Source organism: Cricetulus griseus (genome assembly GCF_003668045.3).
Source record: "Cricetulus griseus strain 17A/GY chromosome 1 unlocalized genomic scaffold, alternate assembly CriGri-PICRH-1.0 chr1_1, whole genome shotgun sequence".
NCBI lineage: Eukaryota > Metazoa > Chordata > Mammalia > Rodentia > Cricetidae > Cricetulus > Cricetulus griseus.
In genome coordinates this window covers 135346216-135367810 of record NW_023276807.1, presented here as the reverse complement: position 1 = coordinate 135367810, position 21595 = coordinate 135346216, and the positions used below count along the sequence as shown (strand labels likewise).

The 21595-nt window shown below is 37.5% G+C and overlaps 1 long non-coding RNA gene across 1 annotated transcript in view; it reads right to left on the bottom strand.

Moving 5' to 3' along the window:
• Positions 1-535: 535 nt before the first annotated feature.
• Positions 536-21595, bottom strand: part of LOC107977366 — a 44567-nt gene continuing 23507 nt past the window's right edge. Inside the window, exons 3-4 of the long non-coding RNA XR_003480201.2 lie at positions 19184-19309; positions 536-672 (exon numbers count right to left, since the gene is read on the bottom strand). This is a non-coding gene — a long non-coding RNA (uncharacterized LOC107977366). The remainder of the gene's footprint in view (positions 673-19183; positions 19310-21595) is intronic.

Here is a 21595-nt window from a genome sequence, read left to right as displayed (position 1 = left end):
GCAAATTGGGAGCATGAGGGGAGGGAAGAGGGAGTTAGAAGAAAGAGAAGAAGAGAAGAGGAGAGGAAGATCGAATCAGGTGAATAATAGAGGAGAGCAAGAAAAGAGATACCATAATAAAGGGAGCCATTATAGGTTTAAAGAGAAATCTGGCACTAGAGAAATGTCCAAAGATCTACAAGGTTGACCCTAACTAACAATCTAAGCAAAAGTCAAGAGTCTACTTTAAAAGCCCTTCTCAGGTAATGAGATTGATGACTAACTTATATGCCACCATAGAACTGGTTTGTATAAGTCTCTTGCTTGTTGGAAGGCACATGCATTTTCCTGTGAGTGGTCCAGAGATGGAAGAAGTTTCAAGGGTGAGAATGATAAGATCAGAAGTGTTGTCCTAAAACTTAACCCTGTGACATGAGAAAGAATGATCTAACAATGCAGAGCAAGCAATGACTTAAACAGTCTGTCTGCTTAATCACTCAGTCATTCATGAAGCATTTATTGAGTGCCTCTTATATGCTCCTGATGGAGATATAGTCAAACAGACCCAATGCAAGTTAAAAATACTTATGATACATATAACCTACTTACTGTTATATAGCTCAGCAACAGCCCACTCCAGACTACCATATATTTGCTTTCATGATTTGTGACTGACATGAATATACCAATAATCTGTAAAAGAGCAAAATTCAAAGAACACTTTGTACTGAATCTATATTGTTTTTATAGTATATAGTATTCAAAGCTCATGAGTGAAACTATGCAAGTTGGGGAGTTTGTGCCTATTCGCGCATATATTAGGAACACAGGGACAAAGGTAAATCAAACACACAGTTTAACAGAAAGCCCAATAAGAATATTGTGGTAGGCAATAAGAGCAATGGAATGAAAATATCTCTAAAGGAGTTGATAAGAAGAATTGTTATGCTGATTTAGGATATTGAGGAAATTGTTACTTGGAGTACGATACATGAACTACTTAATTTAGAGTCAACCTGGAACTTGTGACAATGTAAATTCCCAGACACCAGGCTCGACTCAATGGTTGATAAGATAGGATTTTGTGAAAGTGGAACCTGTGATTCAGTGTGTGTGTGTATATATGTGTGTGTCTGTTTGCATGTATGTGTGTGCATCTGTGTGTGTCTATGTGCATCTGCATGTATAAGTGTGTGTGGTGTGCATGTATGTGTGTGCATTTGTATCTAAGTGCATATGTGCATATATCTCTGTGGAAAGGTTCATGTGTGTGTCTGTTTATATGTGTCTCTGTGGTGTGTGTGTGTGTGTGTGTGTGTGTGTGTGTGTGTGTGTGTGTTTCCTATTGCTTTGAAAGGTCTTCTAGTAGATTCCAGTCACTATGGCAGTATGATAGTGGAGTGGGATTAACAAAATAATGATGAATTCACCATTTAGCCAGAATAGAGAGGATGGCCTATTAAAGGGCAATATGCTAGGCAGTAAGCATAATACTACCTATAGACAAGTCAGTTTATGTTAACAAGCACCCCAAGACAGTCTTAGCCAAGTAGAAGTTTTGAAAACTTTGGAGTGAAGACAAGGTACTAGTCTGGAAGGATACTGGACAGTGAGAGAGCATCTTGTCCATAAGGACAGTAAGAACAGGCATGTTTAAAGGCTTTTAGGCAGCAGTATATAAAAAAGACAGCAACATGAAGCATCCTAATACAATTATACAGTCAGTTGCCAAAAAATAATTTAATATACAAGATAAACAAACATGGAAGAATTTAACAATTTATAATGTCTGGATTTATTGCTCTCCCTTACATAAACATTTTATATTCTAACTGGAGATTTCTTAGGAATAAATCAGCAAATGTAGAAATTGAAGTCCATGACAGGTGGAGAAAAAGATATTTTGGATTTGTGCAGACAATTATGATGAAAGTGGGGCATAATGCAGATGTATCCAGATGAAAAACACCAGTAAGATCATTTAATTCCAGAGAGGAAAATTACAACTTCCATATTTCAGACTGAGTGCTACTCCAATAGCATGGACATTTTATACTAAACATTTGAGTTCTCCTGGGAATATGGCAAATGTTGAAAGAAAATTAATGAACAATTCAGGTCCCTATCAGAGCCTGCATTAAACCCAACATTCAAATAATTTTAAAATACAAAGAGTTAGAATATTGATCTTTATGATGATCACTCAAAAATAATTTTTTGACAAGGTTAGAAAAGACTTCCTTGGAAAGACATTAAAAGTATTTGTTTTTTACAGGGAAAATTGAGTTACCACTCCAGTTTGAGTTTATAAATGCTGTCTCTAAATGTATTCTTCTTCTATATGCCACACAGAAGTGGTTTCTCCAGTGCCAGTGGCTCCACTTTCTAATTCCTAATGGCAAATCTCCTTTTATGAACATTAATATGCCCTATTTCATTTGATGATATTCCTCCATTTAACTTCAACTTCATGCTAAGTAATTATTTAATATTAAAAATATAAAGTATGACATCATATTTATTGATTATTTTAGATAGTGGTGAGCAGTATCCCTTTGCAATATTTAAAGTATATTCCACATTTTAAAATGAAAACAAATAACTTCAGTATCCCTTTCTTCATCAAATCTCACAGTCTTGTTGTGCTGTAGCCATTCAATATATAATCTACCCCTTCTTCTCCAATCTATACATTTATAGTTTTCACCATAATTCTGTCTTTCTGAATTGATAAATTATTACAGCCTGAAGTATTTCTGTCTGAAGACATTCTAATACATTCTAGGGAACAGTGCTGTAGACTAAAGTTTCTGTCCCACCCGGTCCTGCAGCCATTCAGTCTCAAATAAACACACAGAGGAGTATATTAATTATAAACTGTTTGACCTATTGCTCTGGCTTATTACTAACAAACTCTTACAACTTAAATTAACACACAATTCTATGTTTAGTGACACAGCTTGGTAACTTTTCTCAGTAAAGCATTCTCACCTTGTTTCCTCTGCATCTGGGGTGACTCCTCTCTGTATTTCTTGTCCCAGAATTCTCCTAGTCTGATAGTCCCACCTAAAATTCCTGCCTGGCTACTGGACAATCAGTGTTTTATTAAACCCATATGAATGAAAAATCTTTACAGTGTGCAAAAGCATTATTCCACATCACAATACTTTGATGAAAAGGAATGAAGTATAGTGTTAGACTATCAGACATCCACTCTCTGTAGCTCGGACTTTCAAAGTAGGTCATGTGCCAAGAATCAATATATGAACAACTGTGTATTTTCAAAATCAAGGCTGAGAACAAGAAGGTTTTGCTTTTGTGGTTGGGGATTTGTTTCCCTCCCTCAACTGAACAGCTAAGGACTGCCTGAACCCCTCATTTGGGCAAACTGCTTTACTTCCAGACTCTACCTGGATGACAACTGTCCATTGCCACATCTGCATACAAACCATTTTTGTACACACATCTGTGCAATCTTCATTCTGTATAGGGCTGTCTGTGACCTTTGATTCCCTTTCAATTGTGGTTACTCATTCAGTGTCAGTCTGCCATGAGAAGAATGCTCATGGAGATAAGGCCAGGTCAACTCATCAATTGGTCAACACAATGTCTATTGTCAGGCACACAGAATGTATACAACATTTGTTAAATGAAAGCAGCAATATTAAAGGGAGTGGAGAATAAAATAATTGCCACCTTTCTGCATTTTCTATGAATCAGCCAAACATCCTTGAGCATTTAGGTTCCTCTTATCAGCCTGCATATTTAATTTTGCCATCTTATTTCCTGAGCTGAGACTCTAAATGATAAGCATCAGGGGAAATATTCACAAAAGGTTGATTGTGACTTAACAATTATTAATAACAGAGGGCTTTGTGACATAAGATGCAATACTTTTTCTGAAGTTGGAGAAGACATTTAATTCCAAGAAGTGTCTTCCTAATAAATCAGAGCTTCGACAAAGGTAATTAACTGAAAGCTTGTGCCTTAGAAAACTTCATTAAATCTCTCCTAGATTAAACGCTGGTAAGAGGCTGAACTATCCACGCCTTTAATCTCTGACTTTGCATCCAATACTCTGGAACAGAAGAATTTTGCCACCACTGGAACTATCTGGGGACACAGTGATAAGAAAGACATTAAAAATAAGTTCTCAGACAAATGGATATGAGCTCTTGTCAAGGCTCTATTCAAATGTACTCTGAGGAAGACTTAAGAAAGTTTTGGTGATAGTAATTCAGTAGATTTTATACTAGGGCAGATTCAAAATGGAAGAAGAGTCTGATCAGGGAAAAATCTGAAATAAGGTTGGAGATGTTAGATACACTTCAGTATGTTCTTCACAGGTAGAGAATATGATTGTGACTAAACTAGATTCCTATAAACATGCTAATCCCTTTAAACGTAGCCAAAAGCTATCCAAAGAATTTACCACAAAATCTACTTTGGAGAAGAACCTGTAAATTGTATTATACAGAAAAAAACATGTGGTGCTCCTTGAGATGCCTATATAAAATATACATATGTAAATATATATGAGTATGTACTTAGATTGATAGTTTTAGTAAAACTATAACCAGAAGGCTCATAATCATCACTGTATAAAAGAGTGAAAGGAAGTTGGGTTAGAGACAACTATCACTGACTCCAGTGAAATGTTCTATTCCAAGAAATGGCATCAATTGATTATTTTAACAAAAGGATATGTTGGCTTACTTTTTTCAATAATGTGCGTGGGTTTTCCCCTTCCTGAAGCTTCCTTTTATTTAATTATTTTGTAATTGAAAACAATCTTATTTTACATAGCAATCACAGTTCCCTCTCCCTCCCATTCTCCCCTTTTTCCCTTTAGCCCCACCCATTCTAAACCCCCATCCACTCCTCAGAGAGGGTGAAGCCTCCCAAGGGATTTCATCAAAGTCTGTCACATAATTTTGGGGTAGGACCTAGGCCATCTGCCATATATCTAGGCTGAAAGACAATCTCCTTATAGGTAATGGGCCCCCAAAGCCCATTCATGCACAATGGATAAATACTGGTTCCACTGCAAGAGGACCCATAAATTGCCCAAATTCCCCAACTGACATCCACTTTCAGGGAGCCTGGTTCCATCTTATGTGGTTCCCCAGATGTCAGTTTGGGGTCCATGAGCTCCCACTTGCTCTGGTCAGCTGTTCCTGTGGGTTTCCCCAGCATGGTCTTGTTCCATATGTTAATCACTCACCCCTCTCTACAACTGGATTCCAGGAGTTCAGCTCAGCACTTAGCTGTGAATCTATTTCTGCTTCCATAAGCTACTGGATGAAGGCTCTATGATAGCATTTAAGGTAGTCATCAATCTCATTATTGGGGAAGGGCATTTAAGGTAGCCTCTCCACTATTGCTTAGATTTTTTAAGTGGTGTCATCCTTGTGGATTCCTGAAGATTTCCCTAGTTCCAGATTTCTTGTTAAGCCCATAATGGCTGCATATATTATGGTATCTCTTTCCTTGCTCTCTTTCTCTGTTCTTCCCCCAATTTAACCTTCCTGATCCCTCATGTTCTCCTCCCGCCTCTCTTCTGCCTTCCACTTTGTCCTACCTCCAACCCCCCACCCCTGTGTTTCCAATTTATTCAGGAGATCTTGTCTCTTTCCCATTCTTGGGGGGCCATGTATGTCCCTCTTAGGGTCCTCCTTGTTTCCTAGCTTCTCTGGCCATGTGGATTGTAGGCTGTTTATTCTTTGCTCTATGTATAATATCCACTTCTGAGTGAGTACATACCTTGTTTGTCTTTTTGTGATTGGGTAACCTCACTCAGGATTGTTTCTTCTAGTTTCATCTATTTGGCTATGAATATCAATATTCAATTGTTTTATTTCCACTGAGTAGTACTCCATTGTGCAAAAGTAAAACATTTTCTTTTTCCATTCTTCAGTTGTGGAGCATCTAGGTTGCTTCCAGGTTCTGGCTATTACAAATAATGCTGCTATGAACATAGTTGAACAGATGTCCTTGTGGATTGAATGTGCATCTTTTGGGTATATGTCTAAGAGTGGAATTGCTAGATCTTTTAGTAGAATGACTCCCATTTTCCAGAAGAACCACCATACTGATTCCAAAGTGGCTGTACAAGTTTGTATTCCCACTAGCAACATAAACTGTCATTGATGTTTTTATTTTAGCCATTCTGACAGGAGTAAGATGGTATCTCAGAGTTGTTTTGATTTGCATTTCCCTGATGGCTAAGTATGTTGAGCACTTTTGTAAAGGCCGTTCAGACATTTGGGATTCCTCTTTTGAGAATTCTCTATTTAGTTCTGTACTCCAGTTTTTTAATTGGATTGTTTGGTGTTTGGGGGACTAGCTTCTTGAGTTCTTTGTATATTTTAGAGATCAGTCCTCTTTCATATGTGGTGTTGGTGAAGATATTTTCCCATTCTGTAGGCTGCCATTTTGTCGTATTGACTTTGTTCTTTGCCTTACATAAGCTTCTGAGTTTTAGGAGGTTCCATTTATTAATTGTTAATCTCAGTGTCTATGCTACTGGTGTGTGTTCAGGAATTGGTCTCCTCTGTCAATGCATTCAAGGGTACTCTCCACTTTCTCTTCTAAGAAGTTTAGTGTGGCTGAATTTATGTTGAGGCCTTGATTCATTTGGATGTAAGTTTGTACAAGGAGATAGATATGGATCTATCTGCAATCTTCTACATGTCAGCATCCAGTTATGCCAGGACCATTTGTTAAAGATGCTTTCTTTTTTTCTATTATAAAATTTTAGTGTCTTCGTCAAAAATCAGGTGTTCATAAGTGTGTGGGTCCATATCAGAGTTTTCAATTTGATTCCATTGGTCTACCTGTCTATTTTTGCCAATATCAAGCTGTTTTCATTGCTATAGCCCTATAGTAGAGCTTGAAGTCAGGGATGGTGATGCCTCCAGAAGTTCCTTTATTGTACAGGGTTGTTTTGGCTCTCCTCTTCCTGAACCTCTTTGAAGAGATACATTAAAAACTCAAAACAAGGTCTAGTCCAAATTGTGCTAACAGCCACTTATCTAATCACAGGTATGCTTTTGAAGTCTCCTCTCAGCACAGCACAGCCTGCTTTTCTTCTGAGACAGTATCTGGCTCCAACATGACTTTTAATTGTCCATCTTCCTTTCTCACTCTGGTAGACTTATAGACATTCACCATCATATACCACAATTCAGAGGTCTAATATTTCATCTGGAACTCCTGTTGACATCTAAATTTTTAATCATAAAAGTTAAAGATATATTTATGTTCCTTTAGTCTTAGAGAGAGATACATAAAGAATAGATGTCAAAATGTATTTCCCTTCCTATCTCTTCCTCTAGTTCCCCTGTCAACATCAGTCATCACTTAAGAACACCAAGAGGAGCCCAAAGTTCTAGAGATCTTTTTCCTGGCTCCCTAACTACCTGTACGTTCATTTCTTCACAAGTATGTAGAAACCAAGTGACTTAGATTTTGGAAGAAACACAAGGAGAATATTGGTATGGGTGAATTTAATCTTGATAATATAAAAATTCAAAACAGGCTGTTTTGGAACCCAGGTGTCCATTTTTTCTTCACACTACAATTTTATTGTACAATAAACCTACGGCAGATGACTCAAGGTACAGCAAATAAAGCACAGGAGAAAACCAGGAAAATACAACATCACTCACAATTCTAAAGGGTACATATATGTGGGACAAACTCACTATCAGAGTCATTTGTAAATGGGATGCTGAAATTGAGCCAAGCACTAGCCTAAGTATTTTACATGCATGTTCATTTTTTTATTCTTTTTTTATTTAAATTAGAAACAAGCTTTTTTACATGTCAATCCCAGTTCTCTCTCCCTCCTCTCCTCCTCTGCCTGCCACCTCCCTCTTATCCCATCCCCTTTCTGCTCCCCATGGAGGGTAAGGGCTTCCAAGGGGGGAATCTTCAAAGTCTGTCATATCATTTGGAGCAGGGCCTAGACCCTCTCCATGTGTCTAGACTCAGAGAGTATCCCTCCATGTGGAACAGGCTCCCAAAGTCCATTCCTACACTAGGGATAAATACTGATCTACTACCACAGGCCCCACAGATTGTCTAGACCTCCAAACTGACATCCTCATTCAGGGGTTTGGATCAGTCCTATGCTGGTTTCCCAGCTATCAGTCTGGGGTCCATTAGCTCTCCCTTGTTCAGGTCAGCTGTTTCTGTGGGTTTCACCAGCCTGGTCTGGACCCCTTTGCTCATCACTACTTCCTCTCTACAACTGGATTCCAGGAGTTCAGCTCAGTGTTTAGCTGTGGATGTCTGCTTGTGCTTCCATCAGCTACTGGATGAGGGCTCTAGGATGGTATATAAAGAAGCCATCAATCTCATTTTGGGGGAAGAACATTTAAGGTAGCCTCTCCACTATTGCTTAGGTGGGGTCATCCTTATGGATTCCTGAAGATTTCCCTAGTGTCAGATTTCTCTTTAAACTATAATGGCTCCCTCCATTATGGTATCTCTTCTCTTGCTTTCCTCTATTTTTCCCCTGACTCAATCTCCCTGCTTCCTCATGTGCTCCTCTCACTTCCTCTTCTCTCCTCCTCGTCTCCCCTTTTCTTTCTCCTAAGTCCCTCTCCTCACATGCTCCCAATTTGCTCAGGAGACCTTTTCTCTTTCCCCTTCTCTGGGGGACCATTTATGTCTCTCTTAGGGTCCTCCTTGTTTCCTAGCTTCTCCGGAGGTGTGGGTTATAGGCTGGTAATCCTTTGCTCTGTGTTTAAAATCCATATATGAGAGAGTACATACCATGTTTTTCTTTTTGTGACTGGGTAACCTCACTCAGGATGGTTTCTTCTAGTTCCATCTATTTGCCTGTGAAATTCAAGATTCCATTGTGTGTTTTTCCCCCCACTGAGTAATTTTCCATTGTGTAAATGTACCACATTTTCTTTATCCATTCTTCAGATGAGGGGCATCCAAGTTGCTTCCAGGTTCTGGCTATTACAAATGCTGCTATAAACATAGTTGAACAGATGTCCTTGTATGAATGTGCATCTTTTGGGTATATGCCTAATAGCAGAATTGCTAGATCTTGTGGGAGACTGATTACCATTTTCCGGAGGAATCGCCATACCGATTTCCAAAGTGGCACTCCCACCAGCAGTGGAGGAGTGTTCCCCTTTCTCCACATCCTTTCTAGCATAAACTGTCATTGTTGTTTTTAATTTTAGCCATTCTCAGAGTAGTTTTGATTTGCATTTCCTGGATGGCTAAGGATGTTGTGCATTTTTGTAAGTGCCTTTCAACAATTTGAGATTCCTCTATTCAGAATTCTCTATTTAGTTCTGTACCCCACTTTTTAATTGGATTGTTTGGTGTTCTGGAGACCAGCTTCTTGAGTTCTTTGCATATATTGGAAATCAGCCCTCTTTAGATGTGGAGTTGGTGAATATCTTTTCCATTCTGTGGGCTGCCGCTTTGCCTTGTTGTCTGTGTCCTTTGCCTTACAGAAGCTTCTCAGTTTCAGGAGGTCCATTTACTATTTGTACATCTCAGTGCTCCTGGTGTTATGTCCAGGAAGTAGACTCCTGTACCAATTCATTCAAAGGTACTTCCCACTTTCTCTTCTAAGAGGTTCAGTGTGGCTGGATTTATGTTGAGGTCTTTGATCCATTTGGACTTTAGTTTTGTGCATGGTGATAGATATGGATCTATCTGCAGTCTTTTACATGTCCACATCCAGTTATGACAGCACCATTTGTCAAAGATGTTTTCTTTTTTCCAATGTATATATTTAGCTTCTTTGTCCAAAAATCAGGTGTTCATATGTGTGGGGGTTAATATCAGGGTTTTCAATTTGATTCCATTGGTCTACCTGTCTATTTTTGTGCCAATAGCACCTTAAAATAATAATACTCAGCTTTATATGGAAAAACAAAATACCCAGGATAGCCAAAATGACCTGTACAATAAAGGAACTTCCAGAGGCATCACCATCCCTGACTTCAAGCTCTATTATAGAGCTATAGTCCTGAAAACAGTTTGGTATTGGTACATTGGTTACTTTTAATCCTTTATGAATTTCCCTATTTCTTATAAAAGTAAACAAAAGTCTAGGCTAGGCTTTACACTAGATTCACCAAGTGGAGTGAAGTTGATGGTAAGAAAATATCAGTGTGTTAACATTATCTGTCAGCTTTCTCATTTAGCTTATTTAGGTCTGTGCAATGAGAATTTTAATCTTCCAAGTGACTCTATAATGTAGCACAGTGTATAAGTCACTGAGTGGAATTATTAACCCAGGGTTAATCATGTAAACTCACACAGCTGAAAAAAACTACCCTTAGGCAGGCTGTCTAGAATTTACCCTGCCTCTACTTTCTGTGGACTTCATAGAATTTAACACTCACTGAGTCTGGTAGTTTTACAGGGGTTATTCACACATGGCAGAAATAATTCTACACACACACACACACACACACACACACACACACACACACACACATATATATATATATTATATATATATATATATATATATATATATATCAGTCAGATGCAGAAACAGGAGCTACACCCAGGACTTTTGGGATCTATACCCAGGGGCAGTCATTCTGGGTTAGATGACCTGGAGTGTAATATGTGTCAGTTAGAGTATAGAAATGACAGAGGTGGTAGATGTCCCTGCTCACAGTTCAGTATTGTTACCAACAGGCTGCTGTTTTATAGGAAGAAGGAAGTTTGTTGTGGCAATAGATTTTCTCAGACAGACACAGAAATTTATGCATATAATGATTTGGATATTAAAGGAAATTCTGTGTCTAAAGCTTCAGATAAAGCTCAAGGCTACAACTCCAGGGTGGCATGTTTATGTAGCACATGCAAGGTCTAGGTTGGTTCCTCAGGATTGGGAGTGGAGGCTAAATAAATAATGAATAACAGAAATAAATCTTCAAGTTCATTATTCATAAAACAATTTCTAAAGTCTGGATGATGGTCTGGATATCGTTCATACTTTCATTTCTGTGGGAAAATAAATTCACAAATTATCTTTTGGGTGACAACAGCAAAGTGAGAGATTGTCTACATTGTATAAACACCAGATGTTAACATTAAAAATGCTAATTTCTATGTATATAAGAGAGATGTCTTTTAAAAATATAAACGTAAACTGAATTTATCTATTTAAAACTACCAGATGAATATATCCATTTTTTATCTTCAAAACCTAACAATATGGCTTTTAGATCTGTACTGTAGCATTATAAATTGTTTCTTGGAGTAATATTTTCTTATTCCAAGCAGCTATCGTATGCTATGCAGGCCACATATGGTGGTTTGGTTAGCAAAATTATCAAGGATTCTGTAAGCAGCTATTTCCTGTATCAATTAGTCTTCGACCATTAAAACACATCAAGCATTGTTTGGACTTCCAGGGCCTTTCCCTGCCAGGCTCAAAGACTACAACTGTTCTCACTCTTTTAACTGTTGTTCTCCCTTCTAGAAAACCTACTGAGTCATCCTATTCTGTCCCATCAAAGTTCTAGAAGATACTCTGTACTACTGTACCAGTAACTCCACAGGCAAAATCCTACGTGTGACTTTAGGATGCTGAGAAGGACCAGCATAAAGGGGAGATCTTCCCAGAACACCTCCTGAAAGCCCATTTAGAAATTCACCTACAGGAACCTGTTGAGCAGATCTTACTGTGTCTTCCTGTTTAGAGAGTCCCCTCTGCCTTCCTTCTAGAAAGGGCTGGGTGTCACTTTGTGCTGAACACTGTAAGCAAGCATCAAGGACATTCAAGGATGCTTCCCACCTGTCAGCAAGGTGCACTTCAATAGAAAATCACACACTACTTAGTTGGATACAGAATTCTTGCCTTTTCACAACTTATTTTGAAATAGGTATTACATTCATATATTATAAAAAGTATTAAAATATAAAATAGCCAAAATGCTTTCCACTTTTTCTCTCACATTTTTAGTTTTCTCCAGAAGAAATTAGTGCAAACAGGTCTTGTATATCCTTACAGGAATATATGAAAAAAATGTACCCAAGTGATCCGAAAAACAGCTATTTTAAGGAAATATTATTTCTAATGGTTCACATATCATGTGATTGCTGCATGGAGAACTTTGTACTTGTTTTTTACTTTGACAATACACTATTTCATCATGAAGATAAAACATAATTTATATATCCAATACACACATGCAAAATATTTTGGTCATTCCCAATCTTTCTCTATTATAAACAAGGTTATTTATATAACCTTATACATACTTCATATATATTTACACACATTGTGTATGCATAATTGTTGTTTAAAATTGTTCCAATCTGAGTGGCCTGGAAAAGATGTCTATTTCCTCAGGCTTTCACCAACATAAATCAGTTATCAAATTTGATTCTTTTGGCAATATGATTTGGGAAAATGTGATATGACAATATCTGAGTTTAATTTGCATTTTTAAATTAGGAGTAAGATTAGATCTCTTCATTTTTAAAATCATTTTTAGTTGACAAACTATTTCCTTTTTGTTAGTTTTCTGGACTATAACTGTTACCAGTTTTTCTTTCAGATTGTTGTTGCATTGATTTGTAGAAGCACTATCAATCTAAAAGGCTGGTCTTCTGTGAAATGCTTGCAGATTTTCCCCGCAGTTAATTATACATCTTTTGAATTTGCCTTGCAGAAATATGAGCATGTTGGGAAACCAAATTTATCAATCTCAGCATGAGTAAAATCTTTCAAATGACAATACAAAACACAAAATTCATATCTAGAAATGAAAAGAACACACATCTTACTCCATACAAGGCAAAGGAGAGAAATTACGGCTTGCTAGTTTGCATATTCCACACTGTATTAATAAAGGAGTAGATGCTGAGACAAATAATACTTCTTTATGAAGTGGTTGGCTGTTATTCTTACTGTGTATTGGTCAGTGTTTCATTGCTGTGATAAAATATCTGAAGCAGTGATGCATGGAAGAAAGATTTGCTTTGCCTCCTGGTGTCAGAAAGTAACACAGAACATCATTGTTGTGTGTGCATGTGGTGAAGAATGTTTACAAGCTAGTGAGAAAGCAAATGAAAGAGTGGAAGTTAGACAAAGAAGGAGAAGGTACCAGTTATACATCCTTCAAAGGCACAACCCTAATGAATCTTCTTCCACATTGCTACTGTTAAAGACCATTAAAGTTTAAACCATTTCCCAGCATTATGAATCCATCAATGGACTAAACTATTCATGGGATTTGAGTCCTTATGATACAAAATGGCATCACTGAAAATTTGTGGCACTTGACATAAGGCAATCCTGGCAGTAGACAGAGACATTGGATGGGGTTTTTGAACTAAAGGCATTTATATGGGGTTCAGACATTGCTTGTCCATATTCATTTTATGAGAGTTGTCTTAAGGATTTGTCATGGAAAGAGAGATTCATAAGCAACAGCTGACTCCATCATAAGAGGGATGGAATCATGCCTGATTCACTCTGGGAAAGCTGTCAAATATCTACCCACATTCAAAGGGAACAAAAGAGATTATGCTTCTTGACTAGGTTTGAGAAGGCTCTGCAACATCATGTGTTACCAAAGATGTCGCTTTGGACTACCAAAAAGTACATTCTTGCTTGATCTGTTCAGGTAAATCTTCAGTTTACAGCAAGTAGAGTCTACAGTCAAGACTCACAGGAAGGGGAGGGGTCGATTAGATTAGAGGACTTGTGTGTGTGTGTGTGTGTGCGTGTGTGTGTGTGTGTGTGTGTGTGTGTGTGTGTGTGTGTGTGTGTGTGTGTGTTTCTTTTACCTTCAGGAATTAGCCCATCTTCAACATATAGAGCAGGTTTCTGCCTCTTATTTGTCAACCACCTTGGAGTGACCCCAGAAGAAAAAACACTTACCTATAAATATTTCTTCCCACACAACTTCTGAAGATGGTAATTTTTCTATTAATTATTCCTTTATCAATAACAGGAAACAATAAATTGGAAAGGAAATCCTATCATAATACTTGATTATGTCACTCTGGTATAGACAGTGCTTAGTTGAAAAAAATTAAACTAAATTAAAAATTAATAGCTGTTTACCAAAGTGAAACAATACTTCCAGGTTTCAATTGCTATACATGATTTCTTTTTCAATGATTAGCATCTTTGACTAGTTCCATTTTTTGAGAAATTTATACAAAGAATCAATTATTTTATATACAACATACATTACTGAAGGAGTGCTTCCTTAAGCTAAATATGCTACCTAGGAGCAGACAAAGGTACTTTGGGGTAATTGTGGCTTTTAGAGCATCAGAAGCAGCACATTAAATACAAAAGTGGAAATCACACCCACCCTACATTAAGTAGTGAAAGTTGAAGGTCTACTTGTAGTGTTTGCCATTCTAGGTCAGCATATGGAGTAAAGAAAATTGTATAGGGCAAGGAAAATAACTGCAAAAGGACATGATTTTAAAAGTGACATTTAGATGGTCTAAAAGCATTGGAGTGCCAGAAATCTATGGACATGTCTTTATAAATAAACATGGAAAGTCAGGTAAAAGGACAGGCCAAGCTGGGAATTTATAAAAAATGATTATTACAATCATCCTAGTCAATGTCTACAATGCAAAAGTCTCCAAAAAACTGGCTAGGTATGGAAAGCAGCCTCAGCCAAACTCCTTTATCTTCTGCCACTTTTGGTGGAAGTATTTTCTGGTTATACTAGTTGGAGTAATGGCCTCAATAAAATAAAATAAAAAAGAGGAAATGGCACCTAGGAAAAAAAAGGTTCTGATCACTGAACAAGTAGGTCATTGAACTCACACTGTGAATGTATGAGAGTCTGTGACAAAGATTTGTAAGATCTGGGTCAAACACAATAAGGAAGAGACTCTAGTGGGCAGACCTACTGAACCAAGAATGAGTTTGGGGCCATAGATTTCTAGACTCATGTGTGATTTAATTTCATGTTTTCTCCATTATTTAGAAAAGATTTTTCTTACACTTTTTTCCATGCTGCTTCTTTCCAGATTAGCTTTAAAAGATCCAAACCTGTCTAAGAAAGATAAAAATGATTCCATAGAAACTCTAAAAGATAGAGTAAGAAAATGAGGTCAGGGCACACAGTATGTTTCAGAAGACATTTTAGCACAAAGAATGGACTTGATATCCAGTAACCCTTGCTTCCCTTGCAATAGAGATCATTGACATCAAGGGCTCAAAAAGATTCATCTATTACTGAATTCTCATAATATCTACGTGCTCACTACAAGGGCAACGGTAGTATGACTCTCTGACAGGACTGTCACTTTGGATGTCTCAAGCGGCTACCTCACCTTATAATATTTTACACCGGTCTCTGAGTAATGGGGGAAGGATAATTGGAAACTGTCCTCCCAGCCACAGAGCACCCTGTCATCTGATTTTACATTTTGTGCCCTTTTCATAACAAAAGAGACCATTACCAAATCCCTCATGCTGCCCAGAGCATGTTTTAAATCTACTGGAAAACTTAACTAAATTATAGCTCTTACACTGATTTTTGTGCCCCATATAATCTAAGTCAACCCACGTTTCAGTTTTATTTTGGGATTTATACTCAACTCAGTGATTCTGTTTTATTTCATTCCATTTTCTAGATAAATTTCTTCCCCACAGCAATAAGGTTGCTGTTTTCAAATGATGATTAGAACATAAGAGGAAAATACTGAAGTGCATTGTTTCTCTAGATTAACTACACAGAATAGAGCTACTTTCTATTTTCATTAATAGTTTATGAAGCAGAGGCATATAACATGTTCCATCAAATTCCATGGTATTCCCAGAAAAATTCTAGTTTCAATCTAGAGATGCAGTAACCTAGCAACTGTGCTCTGAAGACTCATTCATGGAACATGCTGTGGAAATGTTGCCACAAGACTTTGAACCTAAGTCATTGGCCATAAAGGAATGAAGCCCTTTGGTAATTTTATCCCCAAGGTGAGTGCATTTCATGATGAGGAAGCAGACAGTTGCCAAGCCATAGCTAGTGGTGGTCACTTTTATAAATGGGTCTGATGTTCATACTCTTTCTTAGTCATCTACATTGAATCTGTGCAAATTATTTGATCACTCTGCTACAGTAAAAGGGATATCACATGGATTCCACCTACTTTTTTCAGGAAACCTGATAGATTTAGCTTCATATAGATTAGACTTCATAGTTACCATTTTTAAAAAGTCCATTTAACCTAAAGAAAAGATTGAGACAATGTGTAGAAAGTGAGAGGAGAAGCCCTGAGGTTAGAGTGGGAGAAAGGGAGCTTTTCCATTCAGTGTTCTAACAGGATCCAGTGTCCATATCATTAACCAACCAAATTCATCCCTGGTAAGACAAGCCACCATCTCCAGGCCGGAAAAACAGGTTATTGATCAAATAATATGATTATTGTTCTAAGTCAATATATTTTGCAGCTTTCTGTAAGGCAGATAAATATCCTAGTATATAATGAATAATTGATATTTGTTTTCTGACAAAGTGGCATTGTGAAGTCAGTTAAACTCTATTGAGAGAGACTCACAATGAGCTGAACAGTGAACTGCAGTGAGCTGAGTTCCACAGTAGGTTGTTCACAGAACAAAATTAGAAAAAGAAGGGAAACCTTAGCCCAGGTTACTGAGGTCAGGAAGGCCTTTAGCATAGATGGGAACTGATTGAGAGGGGGCTTATCAAAAGAGATGAAATTTCTCAGTTTGAAAGTCATCATATAAGCATGGAATTTAAAGTGACTGACTATGAAAAGAAAAACAGGAAAGCAGCTGAGACTGCATCCTCTGCAACATGTTTGGCTCCAGATTTGAACTACATAAGACCTGCAGTCAAATTACAACTTAAACTTTCTTACACAGAGCACCCCCTCAGCTAAGAAAGTAAGTGTAATCAGAAGTAGATTATAATAGCCCACTACACATCACACCACTGAATATGGTTCTGTGCTAACTTGCAAGGTTGCTTCTTTCTTGAGAAGAAGCAAGGAGACACTGCTGTTTCCCTTCTAGAAACTGGAATGTATGCAAAGACTATAAAACTCACTATCAAAATCATGACTTACAGTTAAACTATGAATTTCAATATGTCTTTATTGTTTATTACCAAACCATTAGATAAATATGACATATGATTTTATCTTATACAATAATTAAAGGTATTTCACTTTTATAACTTCACCACTCAACATCAATACACATACACACAGTAGAAACAAATGAATGGATCTCTAATTACTATACAAGTGTCTGATCCCTGGTATTATAACAGGCAAACATTATCTGCTCATTTTAAGTTGCATCATTTCTTCAATAGCTGAAAGTAGAGGATATTTTAAGAAGGATATAAACAAGTTTAAGACCTGGTAAATAAATCTATTATTCTCTAATAATGAATTCATTCATTTCTATGTACAGGTCACAATAAATAGCTCCTGTAATATACTATTAGAAGAGGGTATATTGAATGACCAACAAGAAGAAAAGCCTTTGCATGGGAAGACCACATATGAAAAAGTATCCCTTTAAAATGAGAATAAGAGGAGGTGAGACTAATATGCCAGCTATAATGAGGCCAGGATACTTTGTACAGACAAAGTAGACCACGACAACGTGAGCACTGGAATGAACAGTGACAGTGTTTGAGAAGATGAACAAAATCTTGCTAAGATTCCTTTTTAAAATATGCAGGTGACAGGATCTAAGAATATGTTATCCTTATACTCTTCCCAGGAAGAAAACAAATGGTAATCCCTAATATCACCTTGGAAAATGACTCCAGGGCTAAAGTTGTATCCTTCCTTGGAGACAACTGACTTTCAACTGTCATACAACCAAAATGGTTCTGTTAGAACTTTGATACTGGAAGAAAACTCCAGAAATTAAATAGGTTTCTTCCCCACTTGTATTCCCTAGCTTGCTTTTCTGCTGGTTTATTTGATTTGTCTTATTTTGGTATGTCATTGGGTCTTATATGAAGCAAAAAAAACAAAAAAAATAAAAGAGGCAACAACAGCAAAAAAGAGTTACATACCAGAAGAGCATCCTTTCCCTGATGTTGAGACAGCTTCCCAATAGCAGCAACTAGTCCTTAGAGGACTATTGTGAAACGGAAGGGAGAAAGCCCCAAGGCTCAAAACTGAGCCAGAACACATTGAGAATCAAATGTCAAGGGCATGATGTTCCTAAGGCTGCAAAATGACTCTCAGTTGTAATTACCTTCTGTACAAGGCTGAGTCCTCCCATAGCCATGGTTAAATTAAGGGCTCTGATAGGAAGGTATTGCTAAAAAATAATGAAACAAGGGCAAGAATGAAAAGAGGGAACATATCAAAAGGGGGAGCATGCCAACTCAGGGTTCTGGGGTGGCATTCAGATGAAAGCCAGGGCTCAACCTGTTCCCAAGGAATCACTTAGGAATTCTCAGTTTTGAATATGACAATACATGTAAAATTCAATAGCCCCAGAAAAACTTGGTGGCTTGACAGCATTTTTAAAAGGCTGTCTATAAATTATGTATGTGCTCCTGTTAGTCCCAATGCATTTCTGCTTCATGGACTTCTTAATTAAGCCCAACACTGTTTGGATAATGATATTGTACCACACAGATATGTGTTTATGTTACTATATTAGAAACAAATAACTTTAATACTTTTTAAACAATGTCATACTTACAGACAACTGTATATTGAAAATAGAGTAAAATGTTTACTGAATTATTGGAGATTAATTTATTTTTGTGATGTCCCAATGATGCCCAATATTTGACAATGTACTTCTTCAGAAGGAATGTTCTTTAGCCAGATTATAGTCCTCCAAATCACGTGTTTGGCACAGGTCTTACAGTCAACCTCAGGATCTTTCAAGCTCCATCAGTAACCTTGGTAGGAATGGCCCAAGAAAAGCAAAAATACAAAAACAAAAACAAAAACAAAAAACCCCACAAAACTCATTCAGGATCATGCCCACATGCAATTTGCCACATCTCTTTAGTCTCCTTGCATCTGTGTCTGGCCTCAGCTTTTCCATGATTGTAGTGATCTTGACATTTTTGAGAACAAGGCAGTTGTTCACAGGATGTCACAACTTAGTGTTTCTACCTTCACTTTTTTCTTCAAATCCATGGTCAAGTCTGACTTTCCCCTGCTAAAAATCGAAATCCTGTTTGACAAGAAAGGTATTCCATTATCTACTGCCACTCACCTTATCCTGCCTCCCTTCTTTTGCTGCCTCTCTGGGTCTGATTTCCATCCCTGCAAACTACATGCAGCATGACCCTTCGGTGAGCTCCTGCTTTACGAGACTTCACTTTTCCAACCATATGGAAACCTGCCAGTGGGAGGTAGATGTGATTAGAGTGAGAAGTGTTAGCTCTGTGGAGTTTTCACTTCTTGTAACTTCTCTGCAGAGTCCTGGGCTCTCTATATTCATCTGTATCTGCTTGTTGATTTGGGGGATGACTTGTTATAGGCCAGACCATTCTCTTCCTAAGAAATGAAAAAATGTTCCACACACTTATGTGTTTGAGAGTTAGAAACATAGCTGCTGTCATTTAGGTCACAAAACTTTCTAATGTGTGCCCTTAAACACTTATAGAAGTGTGACTATAGGAGGAAAATCTCTTCCCAGACATTCTTAATTTCAGTGATGACCGTATACTGTTCGGATATTATCTGCCCCATCATCTCACATACGAGCCAGCAGTTCTGCTAAATTACACCTATTTGTCACATGCCACTGTGACTTTACTCTGTTATCTCACCTCAATTTCCGTCTTCTGTTTCAAATTAAAACAGTTTCCTTGAATTCTTCCTTAAGACATTTTAACCTTCAGTTATCTATGTATCCACCACAGATGCTTACCGCATTGTGTATTTTGTTAGCATAGAAGTCATGCTTAATTTTTTGTGTATCTTCAGTACTTCATACCAGCAGGCAAGCAATACATCTTTTTCCACATAAATAAATTGATGCCTAATGCAGTAAAAGAGCAAGTGTGGATTTTGGGGGACAGGGGATTAGACTAAAAAATGTTTCCCAGGCAACAGTGCAAAGAGTTATAGAAATGTACAGATAGGAAATAAGGTATTACAGAGAGAAAAAAGGAATGACAAGCACACTACAGTAATCAAGTCTTCCTAGTGCTTAGTAAAGAGCCAGGCATGAACTGACTATCCTCTAATAATAGACCTGGCAAGTATAAGCAAACACATGGAAAGTCCCAGGAAGCACCTCTCAGAGCCTGATACCAGTAATTCTTTTTTTTTAATTTACTTATCTTTATTTTATGTGCATTGGTGTTTTGCCATGGGTGCCAGGTTCCCTGGAATTGGAATTACAGGCAGCTGTGGGAGATACCACAGGTTCTTTGGGAGAGCAGTCAGTGCTCTTAACCACTTAGCCATCTCTCCAGCCTTGTACCTGTAATTCTAACAGACCAAACCCAATTGAACCTCAAGTGTGATGCAACACAAACGCAAGTCAAGAGTCACCCATAGGTCTGAAGCTGGCATCCCTGTTGGGAAATACTTCCCACAGAATTGTGGGAACTTGAACATTATAAGATAATAAATCTTACAAAAATGTGTAGAAATGGGAATGATACATGTCCTTTTATACAAGAGTGGTTTACTACTGTAGGGGAACATCTCTTAAACCTCAACAATCACAGCCAACTATTTATATTTTCACAAGTAGCACCATTTTAGAATGAAGTATCTAGGACTGATTACAATGTAATATGCAGTGGTACAATATTAATCACATTTATTACATAATTTCTACTTCAAATGCTGGGTGATCCTGATAAAACACCAAAGTAAATCATAATGGCAGCAATATTTTCACAACTTACTGTCACATATTGATGTCCCAAAGGCAGTGAATCAGTGCACCACCCATAAGCTTGTGATTGACAAGTATCAATGACAAGAAGTGTTGCTAACATGGGCTCCCAAAGTTCATTCATATACTAGGGATACATCTTGGTTCCACTGCAAGAGGTCCCATAGATTTCTCAGGTCTCCTAACTGTCACCCGCATTTAGAGGACCTGGTTTGGTCCTATGCTGGTTCCCCAGCTGTCTGGCTGGGGTCCATGAGCTCCTACTTGCTCAGGTCAGATATTTCTGTGGGGTTTTCCCCAGCATAATCTTGAGCCCTTTTCTCATCACTCCTCCCTCTTTACAACTGGATTCCAGTAGTTCAGCTCAGTGCTTAACTATGGATCTCTTCTTCGGCTTCTGTCTTTGAACCAAAAATAATGGTTAAATATCCATTCCCTTTCCATTATAAACTTTCCATTCTGTCAAAGAGCCACAGAATGGAAATTTTTAAGTACTGTATTACTATAATCTCTAAAAATACATTTATATATTATCTTTATAGAATCACCACTGCAATTTGTTTTGTCAAATTATTCTAGCAAATACCATTTTCAAGAGAATTGCAGAAACATACAGGGTTATATTTCAGGTGTATTTTGAAGTTCACATATTAAATAGAAACAAAAGTCTTAATATTACCTTATGATAATTTTTCTATGAACCATTTGTAGACCAAGGATATATGAGTGCCAATAAAAAAAAGATTGTGAGTTTTAAACCAACAATGAGAC